Source organism: Anneissia japonica, unplaced genomic scaffold (assembly GCF_011630105.1).
Source record: "Anneissia japonica isolate Jap-2015-1 unplaced genomic scaffold, ASM1163010v1 scaffold10985_len45023_cov126, whole genome shotgun sequence".
In the NCBI taxonomy this organism is placed as follows: Eukaryota; Metazoa; Echinodermata; class Crinoidea; order Comatulida; family Comatulidae; genus Anneissia; species Anneissia japonica.
Genome location: NW_022747391.1, coordinates 9,620 through 31,449, shown reverse-complemented (window position 1 = coordinate 31,449; position 21,830 = coordinate 9,620). Strand labels below are relative to the sequence as shown.

Genomic DNA, 21,830 nt, shown 5'->3' with positions numbered 1-21,830 from the left:
ATTAGTATCCTAGGGATTAAGGGACACTAGCGTTCAGCGCATCTGAAACGCGGTCCAAATGTCGGTAGATCCAGTGTGAATGCAGCTTAACTTAGGCCTATTACTTGCCACAAGCTCAATAATGGTAATGGTCTTCCAATTCTAGAGCGCACAATACTGTGCTATGTCTGAGCTCTATGCGTTATTTTACCCAGTGTCAAAGAAAAGGAAACGACATAAAACAAGAACATTAAAAGATTAGAATTGTGAAACAAGATATGTGGGGTCATGACCCCCGGCCAGCCAAGTGTTGCCCATTTGGATCAATACAGGACTGTTGCTCTTCCGATGATGATCACAGTCTGCATCACTGACGTTCAGTACCGAGCATCTAATTAAAAAATAATTAAATCATAAAAAATAATCAAGACAGGTGCACAGCGTCTGTGACCACTGATTTGGATTTGGCGCTATATAAATCCTTAACATTTTATTTGTATTATTAATAATCTAACCACTTAATTAAAACATTTGCTGATACGTACTGATCTGACGTTAAATAAAAAAAATGATAAAAATGTTACTGGTATTAAAATGATGATTATAATTATTATTATTATTATTATCATCACATCATGACAACAGATAATTTTTCAATAACCTGGACAGAGCTTAACTATTTAAACATTTGCTGACCTGTACTGAGGATATGTTAAACAAAAAAAATAATGATTATAATGATAAAAATAATGATGATATTGATTATAAGTATATAATGATGATAAAGATGAGGATGATTATGCTAAAGGTAGGCTCCTTTTGATGATAAAAAGATGAGAATAATCCTGATGATAATTGTATTGATTATTATGTATTCAGTATCAGGCTATGTCTGAAGAATAAACATGCTGTATATTACAGCCAGTCACAGGACATTTGGTTCTGGATCTGTGAATTTTCAACAACATTTTGTTCGGCTTGCAAAATTAACATGAACACAAGAATGACTCACTTCAAGGTAACGTACATACAGCTGTCCGCACATTTCCATGGCTTGTAATTCTGTTTCACTCTATCTCACCAACCTCAGCTTGAGTGCATTCACCATCAGGTTAAAGGTCAATAGCCAGGTGGGCTTTGTCTGCTGTGCAGTAATACATGCATCATTATCGTTATACCAAAATATTTTGCAAAATAATATTTGGAATTTAAGAAATATAATTTTGGCAATTTTATTGTCATTTAAAAATAATAAAATTAGAATTATGAAACAAGATATAAACAAACAATAAATGGAATAAGTTCCGTATGTTAATTGTTTAAAGTTAGACTGCTTTCCCTTAAATACATGGTTTAAAAAACTTGGACTGTTATTTATTTTATATAATTTCAGCAAACCTGCCTCGCAGCTTTACTGTATTCCTTGTATTTCTGCATTGCATTTTATGTAAAGGCAAAATCAATGATATATGATGATATGAGAACGAATCACCATGCACTTTGTTATTTTATTTTATTACACACACAGTTCTTTGGCGCTATGCATAAGTAGAGGTCAAATATTGATAATTTGAGGGGTACCATACCTATCACTGTGCATTACATGGCTGTGGAGAGAATCTTCAGATCTACAGGCCACACATCCTGTCATCACACAATGGCTACAGGCCTTGTCTCCCAAACCACTATTCAACAAAATAAATAATTAAAATTATTATGATAAATTTTGGGAATAAACAATCAGTTACTGAAAACATTAATATATTATTTTAAAACAATTAAATAAAAATAGTAATAATATTAAAATAATATCCGTTAATACTTATTTCAAAACAAGAATCTAATAATGCATGTATTAGTAAAATAAAAAGAAAATAATGAATTATCATTAATCTGTCATTTCTTACCTGTTTGTTTCTTCAACATCATTGATGGACTCACTAGAAGTAAGCTGTAAAGAACAAATATGTTAATATATGACAATAATAATAATGGTAATGAAAGGGTACAGTGAATCTAAATTAACTGCTAGTTAGAAATCAGGTCTAGAATTTGCTTCTTCATATCTATGATAACTGTTTTTTGCTTGTTGCTAATAAGACCTCACACAGAGAATGCATATACTAAAAATGAAATCTTAGCCACATTAAATTGTTCACAACAAATGACATCAAAATCGACTCCAAGATTATTATTATCATCATTAATAATAAATAATTAGTGAACCTGGAAATCTTGGTAGAAATATACTTGCTTTGCTATCCCAGGGTCATGGGTTCAATTCCTGTCACATAAACAATTATTAAAGGACATTTCCAATACAATAATTTAAACTTTTAAACAGAAAATATATTCCCAACCAACAAACACCTTACCAAGTGTCTATTACTACTGATATTATAATTATAAAATTATGTACCTTAAACAAATTATCCATCAAAATTATGAAATATGAATAATCTTAATTCAGTAACAGAGTGATGCAAAATGGACATGGTTTTTTACCAAAATAGATATTGCCAAAGCTCTACGAATTCTTTAAATGAGTTTCTAAGGATAATTACATATTTCAGTATTCATAAACCTTTATTGATATACTTTGATTTGAAAAGTGGTTGATGTATATAAATGACATGACATAATTAATGCATCCTTCCAGTAACAGAGTGACAAGTAGTTTGTTGACCACAGTGCAGTACAAATCTCACCTGGTTTTGCAAAGTGAAATTGTAAACAATATAACTAGCATTATTCTTATTATTTTAGTTTTACCCTGCATTTTTCAATGGTCTCCGAGAAATGATACCAGCTATCTCTATTGTCCATGAATACAAATGGTAACGATTGCACTATTTGTAATTTGTTAACTATACCATAATTATCAGTGCAACATTTTAAAATAAAGATAGTTGCTTTCTCATCATATTTGTGAACATCGACATACCATGCCATACTCCAATTCCTGTTTATTATCATGTACTTCTGTAACCTGCGCAACATATTCTACCAAAACAAAATCAAGTCTTCATTGGCTAACTGTGTTAATGAGGATGTATTTTTTTGGATAGTTGATAAAAATTGAGAGTTTAAAATATAAATCTGGTTTTTAACAAAGTTTTTAGGTGCTGGGCTTGTGATTTGAGGCAAGCGATTGCACTACCCCATACCGAAATTCCTTAGTAGACGTTACTCATTTTTAGGATATTTAGCCATATGGCACTTAGTCGATTTAGCCCTATTGATTATTAAATGCCTACTAATAGGTAGGTTTCAGTAGATTTTAGTAGTTTTTTTCGCTTCATTAGCATATATTTTGCGGAGGTTTTCAATATAAAAATTGAGAGTTTAAAATATAAATCTGGTTTTTAACAAAGTTTTTAGGTGCTGGGCTTGTGATTTGAGGCAAGCGATTGCACTACCCCATACCGAAATTCCTTAGTAGACGTTACTCATTTTTAGGATATTTAGCCATATGGCACTTAGTCGATTTAGCCCTATTGATTATTAAATGCCTACTAATAGGTAGGTTTCAGTAGATTTTAGTAGTTTTTTCGCTTCATTAGCATATATTTTGCGGAGGTTTTCAATAACAATAACTACTAATATTCTATTACCATCTACCTATCAGTGGTCTATTGATGAAGTACAAATTGTTCTATCAGTCACCTTAATAGACAGACAAAATCTACTTAGAATCTGCTAATAATATGTTAATTTTATCTAATTATTGGGCCTACATAGTATCTTCTTAAATAGCTAGACACAAACCTACTTATAAATTATGGACTGTCTACTTAAAATTATAAATTCTATCTAATATAGATATTAATATACTACTGCCAACCCTTTGTTAAAAAGTTCTTTTCAATACTTGGATAGGAAATCCTTAGATCATCTTTACAAAGTGATAATCAGACTTTCCCAAGAATATTGTAGTCCTGTGTGGCAACATATTTTTCATAAATTGGAAAAAGTCCAGCAACGAGCGACGCGAATGACTCGGAAGATTCGATTCAACAGCTAGGGATCACGTCTACGCATTTTAAATATTCCAACCCTACATTTTAGAACGACGTTCCGCAAACTATGGTCCGTCTGGAAATTGAAAAAATAACAAAGAGACGTTTTATCACGTAGAAAATAGTTTTTAATAAGCTTCATTGTTACAACGATTGCGTCGCTTGCACAAGGTGCTAAAGTGCCAGATGATGCGTGTTATTTGAGTTATAAGCGGTTTTTGTGTCTATGCCCCCTCGGGAGCCTTTATCTGTATATATATTCATGATAGTTCTAGAATGCAACATTATTTTCTATAAATATACTGTAAATATACCTTTTTTAAGCATTAAATACATGTCAAGTGCAGATCCAGGGTTTACCCTGGCTTTCACACAGATGTGTGCCCATATTGGGAGAGTCATGAGAAGAGAGCTTAGCTTGTTTTGTCGCTGGAAGATAAATTTTAGATATTCGAAAAGGTTTTGTTTTCTAGATGATGATTTGAATTACACTTCGTGCATTATGAGACGTCATACACTCTGAATTCGTAGTTTTTCCCTACTTTGCTATGGACAATTAATAATTATGATGATGAAGAAGATGATGATAATGAGGAGGAAGCTGTGCAAGATTAATTAACAGGCCCTTTGATGTGAAGCGTCAAGCGAGGCCTGTAGCCTAAGTTACGGTTGGGAATTTGGAGACATTATCGTCGTCGTCAAATGTTCAATGCACACAGTCGGACAATTATAGATGATTTATGTTATCTGTTTTGTATAGAAAGTAAAATCTGAAACTCATAAAATATCAGTTCAGGCATTCATTTATCTGTCTGTGGAAAATATAACATATGAATCATACAAAATAAAAAGAATTCAAATAAAATTTAAAATATGTAAAAAATATCTACACTGAATCAAAATGGAACATTCACTGCCTGTTGGATTCCAGTTTTAGTATTGCAGGGGTTTCTGAAGGTTTTACAGTATAACCAATCCCAGTATTTCTGATAGATTGCTGATTAAAATGTAAAATTTAAGATTTTATACTCAGTACATTCTCAAATGTTAAGTAAATCTCATATATCCCAAAATTACGTTACATTCATGCACCGAAGTAGAAAGTTTAAATTAATAATTTTGATATGTTTCATGTTGAATGATTTTTAATGAGATTATTACAGTCTAATATGTCCACAATATGAAAGTCCTATCCTTTAAACTTCTAACCTACTAAACTTTGCGTATTTCAATATACATATATATTGCTTAAATCAAGGAAGTCCACTCATTAAATTAGTATATATAGAGAATTTTGTTTGTCAATCTCAGATATCCAAATTTTAGGAAATTACGTTTTATGAATGCACCGAAATGACAACTTTAACCTAATAACTTTGATATGTATATGTTTTATGTTGTTTGTTGAATGGACTTCTTTAATAATAATGTTACAGTCTAATATGACCTCAACATAAGGAAGTCCACTCTGCAAATGTTTAGCATAATACTGTACAGAGAATTTCGATTGTTTATCAATATCATCATGTTAGATCCAAATCACGTTTTATGCAAGCACCGACGAGGAGAGATTAACCATAATAATTTTGATATGTACATGTTTTATGTTATGCGTTGATTGGTCTTAGTTAATAATATTACAGTTTAATGGCTTAATGTAATAATATTACAGTTTAACGGTTTACAATAATATTACAGTTTAATGGCCCCGGAACCCTGAACTCCCGACTTGGGGCCCTTGGCGGCCCCCTAGCCCCAATCATCAGTGCTCGTGCTTCGCTCGCAATCGGACCATTTCACTTCTCGTGGCTACGGCCCTGCTAAGACGTGTGTGGCTGAACCGTGTTTGGTTGAATCATGGTAGAAAAAAGAAACAATCAACAATTGTCGTGGGGCGGGGGGGGCAACACAAATGTACGGTATTATTTATTTAATAAAATAATATTTAATTTGTATACAATAAAATTTTATCACTGAGAAAACAGGTAATGATGTCAAAATATTGTATATACATGGAGGCTTCATGATCAGAATTTCTTGCCCAGATTTGGTATGTTGGTCCGTGGCGCAGCTGAGCTGCTGGGCCGCGGCTTGGTGCCTAGAATCGTAAATAGGCCGTGAAGTAAAAAGTTTGCGGAACGCTGTTTTAGAAGATTGAGTTCTGCATTAATTCAAGTTTTCAGGTTATTTAAAGAATATGATGGTATTGAAAGTACCCAATTTTTAAGTTAGCAGAAAGTTTGAGGACAAAAGGTCATAAATTGAAGTTGGTAAAATAGGCTTTGCTGGACTAAAATTCCATCAGAATTTTTTTTTTTCAATTTACATTGTTAATCTATAGAACAATCTGAATAAGAATATTATTGAGTCTGACACAATGAATATATTAAAATCTCGATTGGAAGTGCATTGGCGTTGTCACCTGTTGAAGTACACCACCTGTGACCGATTCGAGGATTGTCATGTACAGAGGGACACACAAGCCTAAGGGCTTAATATGTCTCAATATTAATATAGATCTAGGTAGAATAATAATAAAATATTAGGTTTAAAAATGATGATTATGATAAGATTATGATTATGTTTAAGCTGCAGGCTCTGGAGGAAATGAAATTATATAGCTTTTTTTTTCTCAGTTTTTAAATATTCAAAAATATGTCTCATTAACTGTTCCGATGGTTTTCGTTAAACAGCCTTTTGAGTCTGACAAAAATCAGTTGTACAACTTATCAATTGTGTTGTTCACCTGGAGCCTGGCTTTATTGATGGTGATATTGACGAAGATGAGGATAATGCTGATGATAATTGTATTGATGACTGTGTATTCAGTATCAGGCTGTCTGAAGTATAAACATGCTGTAATATTACAGCCAGTCACAGCTAGACAATTGGTTCTGCATCTGTAAATTTTCAACAACATTAATGCCTTTTGTTCGGCTAACAAAATTAAGGTAAACACAAGAATGACTCACTTCAAGGTAACTTACAGACACTGCTCAGACGTTCCCATGGCTTCAATTGTGTTTCACAGACCTATCCCACACATCCATTCTTTCAACCTCATTTTGAGCGCGTTCACCATCAGGTTGAAGGTCAATAGTCAGGTGACCCTTCCCCGCTGCTTTAGAACTAAAGTAGATGCAAATAATATAGAGAAATTGCTCAATGTTTGTACTATGCAGTGTGCTACTTCATCTTTACTATATCTGTTTTTTCTTTTTTGCCATTATAATGTTTCAGATTTTTTACACATTTTTTTCCATGTTCATTTTCATGTTTATTTATGAATTAAAATACAAAATAATTTTAAAAAGATATATAAACCAAACAAAATGGAATGCAAGCTTGGTAAACTTCTCTATTAAGAGAGTAGTGTCAGGCACTGCTGGTTAAATCTGATCAAAAAACCATGTGCTATGTTTACCCACACAGCTTTCTGTGTTGCTTATTCAATCAGATTGTTACTTTTAAATACGGTTTAGAAGATTTAAAAATTTAAAAATAAAGAATAACAGTAATTTAAGAATAATATCCATTTAATGCTCATTTGAAAATAGGAATCTACTTTTGAGAATAAAAAAAATCTGGCTTATAAAACATTAATATAATATAATTATTTAAAAAATAAATAAAAATAAGGATAATAATAGTAATATTAAAAAAATATCCTTTAATGCTAATTTCAAAATAGGAATCAGTTTAATGCATGTGTTAGTAAGAGTTTTAAAAAATTGCACTTACAAGATTGGCGGATCTCATAGAGGAGATAATTCCATAACTTTGGACCAATCACAGAAAAAGCACTTTCACTAAAATCTCTTTTTGTAATGGGAACTACAAGTCGTAGGGGATCATCAGAAGACCTCAGACCTACACGACCAGGCTGAAACTTTTTAAGCATATTTTGAATAAAATATGTTGGGACTATTTCATGAACACTATTGTACACATGCAGTATTAAAGTCTATTCTCTGCTGGACTGGCAACCAGTAAAGTTGTCATAGCAATGGCGAATTTTTTTGCGCGCCAATAAACCAGCCTTGCGGCACGATTTTGATGTTTTTGAAGAAGCTGTACATTGGAGTGCGATTCTTAAGCTTCAACTTATTTTCCAGCATTCACCAGGTACTTTTAAGTGATAACTAACGTACAACTGTGTGTCGTCAGCATAGATATGATACAAAACACCAAAGCGCTTAAAAATATTAGTCACCGGCTTTAAATAGGCATTAATTTGCGAACCTGCAACTGATCCCTGGGGAGGAACACCACATTTAATTGGATAGCCATCAGGAAAACTGCCTGATACACATACTCTGCTACTGCAGAAATTATGAACTGAACCAATTTATCGTGTCTAGTGTACTATAAATGTAGCTTTAGTGTGTAAGAATGGAGACGCTGGTGTTCAGCTCATCGGAAACGCGGTCAGAATTTTGGTTCAGATCCAATGTGAATGCAGCTTATCAACTTTAGGCCTATTACTTGCCACTACCTCAATAATAGTCTAAACTCTATGCATTATTTTACCCAGTGTCAAGATGAAGAGGAAAGGAAACAACATTAAACAAGAACATAAATAGATTAAAATTGTGGAAAAAAAAAGGATAAAATTTAAGTCGGGGTTTTAAAAGGGCCAAATGAAATCATAATGCTTCTGTTTTCTGACATATACAGTACCTTGTATTCGTCTGTTTTTTGGGGGGTTTTTTTTGGTGTTTTATTATTTTTTTTAATTATTTTTTTTTTTTTTTATGGAAAATCTATGATAGTATATTTTGATGGCTAAACCACTTGCCTCTTAATAATAAAAATATGCTATTTTATTTCGATAGTCAACCTCGGGTATGTATAGACTGAGACAAAACGTTTCTATTTATATTTACTAGCAAAGTACACAAGGCATTTGTTACCGTTGATCATGTGGAGAATGTTCCATTTTATATTGTTGCGTACAGGCCTATTTACTACACTCCTAATTTTGAAATGCTTATTAACGCAAAAGTTCAATAACACAATGACGAATTGGGCGAGGTGAACTGGGTAGAGAGAAATTGAAAAAATAAGTGAAGCTTGCACGTCCCCAACAAATTAAAAAAAAGAATAGAATTAACTCATTTTTAACACGATGCAACTATTACTTGTTGACTGGTCCGTCTTGTTATTAGTGAAATGTTCCTGCCAAATTCAGTTTAATGACCTTATCAATCCCTGAGATTGGAGATGGTACAACAATGGGCGTAGGTTCTTCTAGGATTTGGGTTGACAGAGCTACCTCTGGGTTAATTTAATTCATTTGTATTACGGCTATGTAGAAGTATTTTTTACTATGTTTCGAAATATGCTTTACTGAGTCAGAAGCAGTCTTGCGACCATAAAAAATGCTTTGGTGACCCAAAATTTTGTTGCGACCCAAAGTACACAATAAGTAGGGATCTATACTTCACAGTCTAAGCATGGTCTAAGTTTGAGCAACGGCCAGAAAAAAATTCTCATCAGGAAAGAGATAAATAAACATGAGGAGATAAATACTTTATTATCATTTATACCTTCTGGGAAATTCAGACCATATTCAGTAAAAATTGATTTTAAAAACATCTGATTTGAAGTGCAAGCGTTACGAATTACGTGGACTATCTGAAAAAAACAAAAATTCTTTTGTACAATACATAATAATAATTATTATTAATAAACAAACACTTTATATCGATGGAACACGCGCATGCATAGTGCGTTCACATACAAAATCAAAACATAAAAAAACAGATGAAATCCTCACAGTAAATTACAAAAAGAAATGAAAAATATTTAGGTACACTACAACAGGGCCAAAACATTAAATTAGTTATCAAATTTGCAATTGTAGATTTTTCAAATTCTTCATTTTTATACCATGAGTGTATATTAAGACAAACATTTAATCTGTTTAAAGTTAAAAAGTATAAGGTAAAATCTACAATAACAATAAAAACTCATTAAAGCATTACTATTGAGAAAAAAAAATCTCCCCAACAACATAAAAATGTCTCTGGCCGTGTAGTTAATATTGTGAAATTGTCCCTTAGAGAATGAAAGCTTTACTATTAATGAAAAAGCAAATCCCCCCACAACAACATACAAATGTTTCTGCTCGTGTAGTTACTATTGTGAAATCTCCATTTAGAATGAATTAAGAGTGGAATAATGGAAGCACTAGTAAACTTTTTTATTTTTTAAATTATTCAAATTTAGGCACTAGGGCCAAGGATATGCCAAACAGTGAACTTAATCACTCTTCAAAGTGGCAATCCCATCACAAGACAAACATACACATAACTGTTCATAAGACTAAGTCTCATTATAAGGCTTAGGGAGTGGAATTATTTCAGTCATAAGAACAAGTCCTTTTAAATTTGACAGAAATTGGACCCAGGACCTTGGGATTGGAAAGCAAGCATATTACGCTATTCAACTCTGCTCCCTTTAATGCTAATAAAAATATGGAAAACAGAAATTGAACAAGACTGCTCACCGGTCCGCATATTCCTCCACGCTTCAGTAAGGTACTAGGCGCAAATTATTACATTGGGTTTTTTTGGAAGAGCTAATAAGATTGAAATTTTTAAATAATTAGAATGTTCATTTGTACAAAAATAAATATTATTTAGAATGTTCATTTATATAAAATCTAAATATCTTAAAATTGGAAAAAAAAAAAAAAATTTCCTAAAATTGGAAAAAAAATTATAATAGAATACCAAGATGCATTTCGAACTCACAACCTTAGGTTCTTTAGAACACATCCTTAATAACCAACTGAGCCATCCATGCGATGTGCCCTATTTAACTCCTCTTTTGTTTTGTAGGCGTAGTAGGAACCCTGGGGTCCAACTTAAAAAAAGGGCGAGGACTGTTTGTTGGAAATCACCTTTAGTTTATGTGTACAAAATTTCCTGCAAGCTCATTTCCTAACTGGCGATGCTGGACGCTTTTGGAGTTTTGCGTTGGTAACAAGAACAAGAACAGCAGTGAGGCTCTGGGGTCAGCTCCTTGCGTGAACCCAAAAATATGTGATATTGTTCAAAGCAAGCTAAGTTTGTCTTTACCTAGTACTGCTTGGTTGAAATAATCGGTGGCAATTTAGCTTATAGTATTATATATCAGCTCTGGCCACCCTATCAAATTTACTTTGACAAACAACTGCTGTATCATATATGCCCATATATAGTCATGATGTGCCTATATATAGTCATGATGTGCCCATCTATAGTCATGATGTGCCATTATCATGATGTGTCTATATATGGTCATAATGTGATGTCATCATGACCCATATTAAAGCATGTCACTTGTTTTTTTCTGTACAGGGCTAAAAATGTGTTAAATAAAAACAAAGAACTGCATTATAAATGTTCATTTTTTCCAATTAGATACAAATTGAAATCACTCCACTTTACTAATTTAGTTACTTTTTACCAAAATTATAGTAAAATATTTTGTGTTGATTAAACAGCAAAGAATATGTGAGCTGTCATGAAAAAATGAGTCTTGTGGTACAATAATTTAAAAAATAGTTCAAATAGAGTACTACAGTGTAATACGTCACGATACCACATGATCTCTCCGTTCCTATTGGCAACACAAAATGTGAGATAGTACAGATAGTACAGCACATACACTGTGCATGAATTTCAAATAAATTAAATTATAAAGACGTTTGGTTTATACAGTAGTTTAAGTGATTTAATGCTGGTACACTCCATGATACAGATGGATGTTACAGTGGCCTTATTTATGGTCATATAGGAATAATTCCCAAAACTTACAGCATTCATTTTGAAAAGAAGCCCCATCTTTACTTTGCAAAACTAGCTTCGAAAAAAAAGCCCATAAAAAGTTTGTAAAAAAAGAAAAAAAAAAGAAGCCCAGGGCTTCAATTTGGTGTTTTATGATATTTAGATCAAATAAATAAATTTAAAAACTTAAATATCTGAGGCCTGTGAAAGAACTGTAGCTTAATATTAAATGGGTTCTATTATAAATATGAAAATATTAAATTAAATATAATAAATATTATAATTCTCTAGATAGAGAATGATGAGCCATGCTTTTAACAAAGTGTGTAAAAAGTTTTGTAAAACTTAGAAAAAAAAAAGTAGTTTTGTAAAACTTTTTTAGCAAAGTATGTAGAAAATTTAGTAAAAATTAGAAATAAAAAAGAAATTATTGACCTAAAACATTTACTTTACTGTCATATTGAAAGGTGATGGTGGACAGGCTTGGCCTTGATAGGATGGAGGTGTTGTCACTCGTTGAGTATTGATGTTGTGTTGGGAGCTTGGTGTAAACAACTTTGCTCGTACAATGAACAGGCATCATTCAAGGAGTACATTGATGAAGCAGGAGACAGAACTAAATGACAATCTGAAAAATAATCATCAAATTTATATATATTGTATTAAATATTTATTGTAATATAATTTTCGGTATAATTATGATACCTTCATCCTTCAAAAAGTTGTGTAGAAATTGTAATGTGAAAATGTAGAAACATGTTTAATTTGTTGAATATAATTAATTATGATTATATCAAAACATAGTTGAGTATTCTACTTGTTGTTTATATGTTTTAAACAAACATTAAACATCTGATCAATTTGTCAATGATTTTTCTAAAAGCGAGCACATGGGCCATAATGCACACACGACCAATATCTAAATGTTACATTTTTAAGTTTTCAATTTTAAATTTTTATATACTTGATTTTAAATCTGGCTGTGCAGTTTGGGATTGGCCGCTATCAGAGGTGTGATTTGTTCAACTGTTGGCCTTTTCCTGTCACCGGCAATCTTTTATTTCATTGATATTTTATTGTATTTTTGCTTGTGTGAAGTCTAATAAATAAAAATTAAAAAAATAAAAGATAGTGCGCTATCGTAAGTTGCATTTTCAGTCCTCCAGCTAAAATACACAGAGAGCAGCGATGGGAATGCGATGGAACACACAGTGGCTACCACAAGTTTAGCTGACTATAAAGCTGCTCTCATGTTGTTTATATTCTGTGCTAGGCTGAAATTGCTGAATGTCTGGATATTCCATCACCAACAATCTATTTAATTTTAATATTCATTAATTTATTAGTACATTGAAGATGCCATATTTTGATTATTGTTGCAGAAACTGAAAAGGACAAGTGAACTTGACTATTGCCTTTTTTGAAATCAACTGTTAAACCATTAATGAGGCTGATATGGCATAAAGAATATTAAATTTTCCTTGAGAAAACATAGTTTTATCGTCAGTCAATAATTGGATTGGATTTATTTGGTGTAAACACCAAGGATAACCCACAAAAGTCTAGAAGAAGACTTATTTCCATTGGGGTCCTTCTGGAGGTGATTGGACAGTACACCGGGAGACAATTGGGCATTATTTGCAAATTTCACTATAAATACTCTGAGAAAAGGCATTATGTGCGCGAGCCTTACATACATGCATTGAATGCTTGACTTCACGGAAGACAGATTAAGTAACAAATCAGATGCTAGTATAATGAATATCTAATTAATTAGATTGGAATCCTTATCAGACAATGCCTAGTTAGTAACTACATTATTTCAAAGTATACTCTGAGAGTAGCATTATCTGCTATATATTTTACGGCGTTTATTTATAATTTTGTGATTAATGCGATACTTTTGCCGAAATGATGCAAGACAGCACAAGACCTTTGTAGAAGTCTTTTGGAAGAGTAAGTACAATATTGTATTTTATTATTTTTCATACCTATTAAGTAGTAAATTTAGATTATTATTATTATTATTTAGTAGTATTATTTTTTGTTTTATCGACATTATATGTTTTGTATTGTGTTTATTATTATTATTATTGTTATTATTATTATTATTATTATTATTATTATTATTATTATTATTATTATTATTATCATCATCATCATCATCACCATCATCATTATTACTCTTTAAGGCAACCAAGTGGTAAACCAAAAATGGACAGACACAATTTTCGCCATATCGTGCTCCACTTCGAAGAAGGGACATTGAGTAATGCAATTTTGAAAGAAAAAGTGTAAATAACTATTTTAAAAAAATAAAAAATATATAAAAATGTAAAAGTCGGAGCATTGTAAATAAAACTTTTAAAATCTTTTGTACTCATTTGTATAACCTATGTTGTATTGTATCATTATCATTGTAAAAATAATAGTTGCAATGTATATTATAACTTAATAAATATAAATTTATTAATTGTATATTTAAAATTAGCACACCATTTTTATACATATTTTTCTACAAGTTATTGTTAATTAACAAGTTATTATCAATAAACTTTGAAATTGAAATTTTAATGCTTTGTCTATTTTATTATCAGTCGATAATGATTTAATTATTATTATATTCTAATTACCAATTGATAATGGTGATTATGATGATGATGATGATGTGGATGATAATGATTAAGAGGACGAAGGGATTTTAAAATATGACATTCTAGTTACCGAACTTTAAATAAAATAAGTTTAAAATATTTTCACTCTATCATACCTCACCCCCGCCCCCGACAACACCGGCTCCTTTCCCCTCCCCTAACTGCATTTTCCTTATTTACACAATTAATAAATTTATCATTTTATAATGTCAGAGTATACTAGCCTTCAATTTTTAAACTAACCTTTGGATTTCATACCTATACTTCGGTTTTTAAAAATTGTCTCCCCCCCCCCCCCCCCCCCCCCCCCCCCCCACACTACTTTTGGGACTGGGATTTCCATGGCCTTTGCAGAGGTCTCTAATTAGATTTAAAAAAATAAAAGCATTTGTGAATTTTGGACCACAACAAATTGGTATTTAATTGGAGAGGGCATAAAGGGAAGGGCCTATTATACTGACATTCATTTCCTTAAAAGCATTGAGTTTTACAATTAACCAATTACATTACGAGCTCAATTCATGTTTCTAATTTTCTTCTGCTTTCTGTGAAAAAAAGACAATTCAACACATACTTATACTAGCTATACAATATACTGTACTATGTCGCTAAACCACATTTGTTGTCGTTTTAAATGATTACATTAATTTTTCAAATTTTCCATCTGTGCACTTCATAAGACAAAATGACATTCACCTTTCTGTATTACAGACTTTGATGACTGAGGGCGCCCTTGTAAACATTGCTTCCAACACAGTGTCTGAATAAGCTTCATTTGATTAGTCTTTTTTAGTTATGTAGTAGAGGTCATGACCCCAAGTCAGCCAATTGTCAGCCCATTTGGATCATTACAGGACTGCTGCTCTTCTGATGATGGTCGTGGTCTTGCATTTTTGACGTTGAATACTGAGCATCTAATTCAAAAATAATTAAATCATAATTAATCAAGATGAGTGCACAGCATCTTTGATCATTGATTTGGAATTGGCGCTACAGGTATATAAATCCTTAGCATTTTATTATCATTAATAATCTAACCATTTCCTGATAGGTACTGATATGATGTTAAATAAAACAATAATGATAAGGTTACTGGTATTAAAATGATGATTGTTATTAATTATTATTATTATTACCTCCGCCAACTTCGTTATTTAGCTATTTAGTTGGCACAAGGTTATATTTTCACCTGGTTTTTTATTTACCTATTTATTTGTCTGTCAGCATATTTGTTGTGAACAGACTACAGCCCATATTTTATCAGAAATTCATCAAACTTCGCCACAATGTTGGCCTTTACCCAAGATCTAGAGCTGATTGAATTTTGAAGGGTCAGGGTCAAAGGTCAAGGTAATAATCAGCAAAAAACTATTTTTTTTATTTGTGTCTACTACAGCCCATAGTTTTAATCACAAACTTGTCAAACTTGGTCACAATATTCCATAACCAAAGATCTCAAAGTATTTGAATGTTCAAGGGTAAGGGTTAAAGGTCAAGGTCACAATCAACGAAAAACTATTTTTTAAAAGCTTATTTGTCTATAGCCCATGGTTTTTTTCTGTAAAACATCTGTAAAATTTACATACTGTAAAATGGATTACATAAGCCTTTGAAACCCTGAAATTGTGATAGCAGAATAGGGTCAGGACTTGCATTTCTCCTTAAATAGTAACTTACTACTTTGAGTATAATAAAGAAGTTCTGTCAGTATACATTTTTAGTCACCATTCCACACTTTAATGCTTACTGATGAGTGTATTAGAAGTTTAGTAAGCATTTCTCTCTACTTTCATACTAGACTTGCAACAAGTCTCTAATTTATAGATTTTTCGTAGTACATTAGCGCATTTCGGAAAGCGCCACCAGCGTCAGCTTATGTTGAGAAACTTTTTTGATGAGAATTAGAGACTTGTAAAAGAGTGAGTCAAATCGAATGCAGACCGCTGGCCGTGACAAGCATGACGTAATTTTTAGGATGCCGTATTTGGCAATTTAGGGTGAATGTTATGACGGAAGGTCAACCAATCAAACGGTTCTCGTTTTGGTGTCACGAATGTAGAGAGAAGTCGGGAAGTTGGAACATGGTACCGTACGTGCAGGTGTGTGGAATATCGTGGTACATTGTTAATGGAGGAAAAGAAAACGCCAAAAAAGCTGTATTCCAGAGAATTTTTTGTTCTGTGCACAAGATCAAGTGCATGGAAAAGCTGCAGTCTAGAAAGTATTTGGTTTGCGAACCGCCTTAGGTTCACGCGAGGCCCTTTTAAAGACTAGAACATTTATCAGCCCATCACTAGGCCTAGGCCGACGGAAAAACTGTCAAGCTGTCGCAACTGCGACACAAAATTGAAGACAATGGATACCTGGATAAGCTACGGGAGTTGTCGCGGGTAAGTTTACGTATTTTTAAAAACAAGTGAATGTCAAACAAAGACAAATTTGATTAGCGTGGCGAAACATGAACTAACCACCTTCAGCTGGTGTAGTGGACGGGACGAGCTGGGCCTATGAGATTCGTCTCTAGATAAAATGATGATGGTGATGGTACCAACGAGGCCAGAACTAATGTAAAGGTGTGTCAGTCTTTAAATTACCCCTTCTGTCTGGCTCTGTTGTGAGTGATCGTAAATGCACTTATTATTGTACCTGCTTGATAAGTACTTGTGCTTATTCTTCAGTTTTCAATCAGTTGATGGAATTTATATTTTCCCAAATATTCCCAAAATTTCGCAGCCCTATTTCTATCTAGAGGAGGTACACTAATTTTAACCATAGCATATTGGCTAACCTATATTTAATTGCTATTAATAATTCACATTTTCACTATGAGACAGACACTTTACATGGATCTCTGACATTAAATAATTTATCAATACTATATTTATCAATACTATAATATATAACTATTTTTAATCATAAAATAATGATAAGTAAGGTCTATGTTAAATGTGCCATGGTTATGGAAAGTAGTCATGCCTATATGAAAATTTGGCTAGGACATAGTTGGACAAACTATTTATAATTTTAAAAAAAATGTTATATAATTTATAATTATAAAATGCCATTGTCTTTATTTTACAGGTTTATCTCTTACAATTTTATCATATACAGTACTGATGTTGCAGAAATTGTTGATAATTTTGTGATTAAAATTGATAAATTGTTGTTTAGATCTATTTATTTAATTGTTTTGCAGGAATGGATATTCTGTGAATAGTCCAGCCGGATGATCCCCACTGACTTTCTTCAAGTAATGAAACTTGAGACACTTAGCATCTGATGGAGAAGCACAAATTCATGTATACCAAACCCATTGTCATTTCGATATTAATTGTACTGAAATATACTTATGATAATGAACAATTAAATACAGTATGATCCTTCCTGTATTCTTTTGCAATGACGTATTGACTGGTAATTAATCTAGTAAATTGTTTGTTAATTAGTGAAAATATTTTTTTTTTCCTGAAGCAGTTAATATATATGGTAAAACACTGAAAGATCAACAAATAAAGTTTGAAATGTAAAATCACTGTGGTTTGGATAATTTCTTGAGTTTCGTACAATGGGAATGTATATTAATCCAAATACATGCAACTAAATTGTTTTCTCATTTAACCTGCAATGTAGCCTCTTTGTTTTTACAAATTAAACAGAATGATTATATTTATTGAAAAATAAATCTGATAGCTATGGAGATCAGAACAATTAAAAGAATTGCACATTTTCTCCTTTTTGTCTATTTGTTTTAATTATGGCCCAATAGAATGCTATAAATATTGTTTGTAAATTTGGAGTTGCATATTACTCACTGTAACTTAGAAATAATACAAGGAAAGAAATTCGATACTAAGGGGTGAAATGTGTTGTGATTAATTTAAGATTAAAATATAAATGTATTGAAAAACAAATGGATGTCATGTAATTAAATCAATTAGGCCTCCTTTTTGGCTAACATACTGTACAATGAACAATAAATTAAACCTTTCTCATTAAACAATAATTTATTACTCAGCTTCTCATCAAATGTTAATTAAAAACAAAAACAAATTGATATATTTATTCATTGTTTAAATTTCGGAAATACAGCTTTATGCAAAGGATGCAATTGTCCATATATACGATGATAATCACCCATTTGTCGTACATAGCATATTGAGGTTCCTAATCTTAGCCAGTTTGAAAAATTAAATATTTATACAGTATTATTATTATTTAATGCTATATTAACTACAACAATTACATTACTGTATGTTAAAACTAATATGTAGGCCTATTTCAAATAGATGTGCAAACCCGACGTGAATATTGACTATTGTGCTCTCTCTAGGCTAGGCCTAAACCTGAATGTGCTGAACCCGGCGAGAAAGCATGAGCTTGGCTGTATCATATCGATAATAATACTGTATTTATTAACTGGCGTGAAGTTGGATACTTTCCATGCAGCACACTTCTGTTGTGAAGGTGCGTTTAAATATTACCTCCATGGTTGGACGAATTGTGATAGGGGCCTAGCAATCCTCGCGGTGCACAAGCTGAGCTGACCTGAATCCTCCTTATCATTAGCTGGGCCGAGGGGAAGCATAATTAGCATATTTAATTTATGCCGTGGTAATTAGCCTATCGGAAATCAAAGTTGTTAAATACATCATACACCACGAAATCGTGGTGCCTGCACTCGAAATCCCAGTCCCTAATCCCAGAAAAACTATACTATGGAACGCCATGCAAATAAGTAATATGCAACGCCATTTGTGCCAAAATCAATTTATTCTTAAGCATTTCAACTGATTAAGACAAAGATTAGGGACTGGAACCCAGTCTACTTTCATACCTACATGCGTTGGCCGAGAAGACACTGTGCTGGTAGTAACACACTGCAAGGTGTGCACGACTGATTGGGGAGCAAGAGAAGGGAGGAACTCCGACCATCAAACAGGGGGTCGTCTTATACGCCCGACATACAAAAATTGTCAAAAAAATCTTCTCTAACTGGGGAGTCATCTTATACGCTGATTAGATTATATGCAAGTATACAGTATATAATAATTCTTGTGGTACGCCATGTAGATATCAATCAATCAATCGGGGATTTATCAGGCGCACGTATCTATCTATTGATATGGAGATGCTCGCGGCGCAGCTGCCTAAAAAATTACGATGCACGTAATTTATGATATGATAGAATTAATATATTATTACTCTTTCCCATGCAAACTTATAAGAATAATATAGGGAGGACATTTAAAAGGCAAATTTTCAACACTGCATGAACAAATGGAAGCCGATCTTACATTTTTTCCCTAAATGTATTTGTAAAGGTAAAATGAGATTGGTCAAAAACTGAGCTTTTGATTGGGGAAAAACACAACATAAAATCAGTAAATAACCTACAAGGTAGAAGCAAGCATATGAGGTGGGCTTATACCCCCCAAAAAAACTACAGTATCACATGAATAGGAAGGGCGGGTGCACATACCTGTCTCCAATTGTTCTTTTTGGTTTCCAGTAACCAAATTCTCCATTGAAGACCATTTCTTTCATATTAACATACAAGTAGAAATCAATATGATGTTTGAACTTGGAAATCCTGGAACCACTATGCGCTAAAGAGATTAAGATATTTTCATATTTATAGCATCCTGAAGAAGTTAATTGCAAAAGCTTGGTGTTCAATAAATTATATTTTGTAAAGTAAGTATAAGTAACTGCTGCTCAATATTTTTTACTGATTTAGTTCAGACTAACAACAACTCAGGGGTCCTAAGTTGGAAGAACCCAAACTCATAAATCATATTAAGAAAAATAATCATTGTATTATATTTTTGACAATTATTGGTAAGATTTTTAAGCTATGAAAATGCATTTTCCGGGCACCCAGAGGTTAGTATTCTCAAAGTGTTCGCACCTCAGGTGTGAAAATTTGACTCTCATGCACCCATGAGTGCATATCATGGGGAAGGGGACATGTTCACCCCTGACATATTTTTAACTGGGGGGGGGGGGGTGTTTGTCCCCTCACTTTTCGTCTGAAATGGAATTTTCGTTAAGTCAGAAGATGTTGAAATAAACTGCATACATGACCCAAGTTTTAATGAAAGAGCGCTGTACAGCCAAGGTACACCATATTTTATTGCAACATACCGGTATCTCTGCCCACAAACATCTGAATTACCTATAATACATGACTCAAGTGTGCGTGCTTTATTATTATTTGAAAAGTATGAGATAAAGGGTGCAAAGATAAGATTAGTTTTCGGCCCACGTAGCCATTTCCAGTGATCTGGAGGCTGTCTCTTATACACATCTAGATGTGTATAAGAGACAGGGTCCAATATGCGAGTGAAGCGAGCATCTAGGCTGGGGGCCAGGGGCCACTAAGGCCCTCTAGGCTGGGGGTCTAGGGGGCGAGGACCCCTGGAAGCTACGGATAATTTACAAAGTTTGGTGAATTTCATAAAATTTGAATATAATTATCTCTATATCGCCATTTTTTTTTTTTATCAATTTAGGGGCGGGGCGGGCCGGCTGGGTCCCCTTGAATTCGCCACTGGGTACTTTAGAAGATGGAAAATCTATACCACCTAAGCCCTACCATGGTTGGGACTGAGGTAAGAAAATTTGTGGTTATGGCACCTCTAGATGGCGCGAAATTACATTACAGACTTAAAATTTGAATATAATTTTGCTTATATATCCCCATTTTAAAAAAAAATTGAACAATTTAGCCCCGCCCTTGAATGCGTCACAGATTTCCGAACAAAATCAAAGAAGGGTTATCCTTGATATGGCTGGTTCCCCGACGACAACTTCACTTTTCCTCCGATGGATAAAAATTACCCTTCTATGTAGAAATGATACTGTGGTGGGTCCAGGAAGTCGACATAGAGGGGACCCAGGGAGGGTTTTGCGCAAATAAAATGTCCACCCACCTCATCCGCACAACTTTTGGAGCTGAGGTAAGAAAAATTATGATTATGGCCACCTCCAGATCACTGGAAATGGCACTCTCACTCTCCCCCTTGAATCTGCCACAGTTCAATTGTGATTGACATAGCCTATATCATTTTGTATCACAAATGATTAATTCCTAATGTCAAGCGAAATATATTTTTATTCGAAAGATTTTTTTTTACTCAATACAGTTTTTACAACATATATAACACAACTACAGCGTAAATTCTGTAGAACCTACAGAGAACTTTATTTTTAAAAATGGCCTAATTAATTATGTTATTGTTTTCCTTAAATTAGATGGAGTTTAAATGTGGTTGCATTCAGCTAGTTTGAAGGTTTACTGTAAGCCAATCAGTTACACCTACTAAAATACATCTTCGTGGTTAGCATAAAGAGAATTAGAGCGTCGCTCCATTAAAGACTGCCTACGGTACCTCCTCCCGTAT

At 33.0% G+C, this 21,830-nt stretch overlaps 1 long non-coding RNA gene across 6 annotated transcripts; it reads right to left on the bottom strand.

The window, feature by feature from the left end:
- Positions 1 to 259: 259 nt before the first annotated feature.
- Positions 260 to 20,034, bottom strand: LOC117120466. 6 transcript variants are annotated; one of them, XR_004447359.1, is made up of 9 exons: positions 19,907 to 20,034; positions 15,124 to 15,341; positions 12,209 to 12,401; positions 9,548 to 9,635; positions 6,971 to 7,127; positions 1,887 to 1,930; positions 1,566 to 1,664; positions 992 to 1,120; positions 260 to 370 (listed from the first exon to the last, which is right to left on the bottom strand). It is a non-coding gene; the product is annotated as an uncharacterized LOC117120466 (long non-coding RNA). The 6 variants fall into 6 exon arrangements; XR_004447358.1 differs by having other exon boundaries at positions 992 to 1,123; positions 6,986 to 7,127; XR_004447355.1 differs by having other exon boundaries at positions 6,986 to 7,127.
- Between the last annotated feature and the right edge of the window lie 1,796 nt (positions 20,035 to 21,830).